The 2,500-nt window shown below is 47.2% G+C and overlaps 1 protein-coding gene across 2 annotated transcripts in view; it reads left to right on the top strand.

Annotated features, from left to right (window-relative positions):
- The window catches only part of LOC125032138 (hemocyte protein-glutamine gamma-glutamyltransferase-like), a 122,186-nt gene that overhangs the window by 54,670 nt on the left and 65,016 nt on the right, over positions 1 to 2,500 (top strand). The gene's annotated exons all lie outside the window — the stretch shown is intronic.

Consider the following 2,500-nt stretch of genomic DNA (forward strand, 5'->3'; position numbering starts at 1 on the left):
GAGAGGGAGGAGGAAGAGGAGGAGGAGGGGGTAGAGAGGGAGGGTGAGGAGGAGGAGGAGGTAGAGAGGGAGGGGGAGGAGGAGGAGGAGGAGGTAGAGAGGGAGGGTGAGGAGGAGGAGGAGGTAGAGAGGGAGGGTGAGGAGGAGGAGGAGGAGGTAGAGAGGGAGGGTGAGGAGGAGGAGGAGGTAGAGAGGGAGGGTGAGGAGGAGGAGAGTGAGGAGGAGGAGGAGGAGGAGGTAGAGAGGGAGGAGGAGGAGGAGGAGGAGGGGGGGTAGAGAGGGAGGGTGAGGAGGAGGAGGAAGAGGTAGAGAGGGAGGAGGAGGAGGAGGAGGAGGGGGGTAGAGAGGGAGGGTGAGGAGGAGGAGGAGGTAGAGAGGGAGGGTGAGGAGGAGGAGGAGGAGGTAGAGAGGGAGTGTGAGGAGGAGGAGGAGGTAGAGAGAGAGGGTGAGGAGGAGGAGGAGGAGGTAGAGAGGGAGGGTGAGGAGGAGGAGGAGGTAGAGAGGGAGGGTGAGGAGGAGGAGAGTGAGGAGGAGGAGGAGGAGGAGGTAGAGAGGGAGGAGGAGGAGGAGGAGGAGGAGGGGGTAGAGAGGGAGGGTCTCTCTCTCTCTCTCTCTCTCTGTCTCTCTCTCTCTCTCTGTCTCTCGCAATCTCTCTCTCTCTCTCTCTGTCTCTCGCAATCTCTCTCTCTCTCTCTCTCTCTCTCTCTCTCTGTCTCTCGCAATCTCTCTCTCTCTCTCTCTGTCTCTCGCAATCTCTCCCTCTCTCTCTCTCTCTCTGTCTCTCTGTCTCTCTCTCTCTCTCTCTCTCTCTCTCTCTCTCTCTCTCTCTCTCTCTCTCTCTCTCTCTCTCTCTGTCTCTCGCAATCTCTCTCTCTCTCTCTCTCTCTCTCTCTCTCTCTCTCTCTCTCTCTGTCTCTCGCAATCTCTCTCTCTCTCTCTGTCTCTCGCAATCTCACTCTCTCTCTGTCTCTCACAATCTCTCTCTCTCTCTCTCTCTCTCTCTCTGTCTCTCTGTCTTTCTTTATCTCTCTCTCTCTCTCTCTCTCTTTCTCTCTTTATCTCTCTCTCTCTCTCTCTCTCTCTCTCTCTCTCTCTCTCTCTCTCTCTGTCTCTCGCAATCTCTCTCTCTCTCTCTCTCTCTCTCTCTCTCTCTCTCTCTCTCTGTCTCTCGCAATCTCTCTCTCTCTCTGTCTCTCTCTGTCTCTATATCTCTCTCTCTCTCTCTCTCTCTCTCTGTCTCTGTCTCTGTCTCTCTCTGTCTCTCGCAATCTCTCTCTCTCTCTCTCTCTCTCTCTGTCTCTCTCTCTCTCTCTCTGTCTCTCGCAATCTCTCTCTCTCTCTCTCTCTCTCTCTCTCTCTCTCTCTCTCTCTCTCTCTCTGTCTCTCGCAATCTCTCTCTCTCTCTCTCTCTCTCTCTCTCTCTCTCTCTCTCTCTCTCTCTCTCTCTCTCTCTCTCTCTCTCTCCTTCTCTCTCTCTCTCTCTCTCTCTCTCTCTCTGCTAAACATTCAAAAATGGAACACAAATTGTGGATGAATTTATCACGTAATTTCCAAGAAGAGGGAGCGCCGGTCGGACATGAAGCTCTTGCTGTTTTAGGCTCGTTGTTTATGTGAGCGTAACACGGCAGATTAAGCCTCTGAATATTCATAAGATTGTTTTGAGTCTGTTTTCCTCTTCTTTTGGGTATGATTAATTTTTGATAAAGAATACCAGATGAAAATTGATACTAATATGGTTTAGGCTCGTTGTTTATGTGAGCGTAATATGTCAGATTATCTTTCTTGAATATTCATAAGATTGCTTTACGCTTGTTTGCCTTTTTTTTTTATAGAAAATACTAGATGAGGATTCGTATTATTTATTTAGATTTATTTATTTATTTATTTATCTATTGATCTACTTCAGAGACGTGAGGGAGGGATGGAAGCGTAGGATAAATATGTAAAACCTTTAATAAACTATTAAAAATGTGTTTCCGAAAATGAAAAAAAAGAAAAATGAACGAACGACCAAAAAAAGTATTAAAAGAAAATATAATTTTCTTAATTAGTGAATTTTAAAAACGACGGATTTCTTTTAATTTTATTTATATTTTCTCATGCTAGTTTTTGCAGCATTTGTATTTAGTTTTGATTTGAGATATTTTGAATGAAGAGGACCTGTGTATCTGTTTGTGTATGTGTGTATGTGTGTGTGCGTATGCGTGTGCGTGAGCGTGTGTGTGCGTGTGCGTGTGCGTGTGCGTGTGCGTGTGCGTGTGTGTGTACGTGAGCGTGTGCGTGCGTGTGCGTGTGCGTGTGTGTGCGTGCGCGTGCGTGTGCGTGTGTGTGTGTGCGTGTGAGTATGTTTAAGTATATGTGTGTGTGTGTGTGTGTGTGCGTTTATATGTGTGTGGGCGGGTGTAGGTGTGTGTGATATGATTTGTTTTTCTTTTTTTCATATTGTTATCTGCTCTCTTATCCTTTCCTCTTCATAGATAACATGAATTTTTCTTTATTT

The sequence above is a fragment of the Penaeus chinensis genome, chromosome 14 (assembly GCF_019202785.1).
Source record: "Penaeus chinensis breed Huanghai No. 1 chromosome 14, ASM1920278v2, whole genome shotgun sequence".
Classification (NCBI taxonomy): Eukaryota; Metazoa; Arthropoda; class Malacostraca; order Decapoda; family Penaeidae; genus Penaeus; species Penaeus chinensis.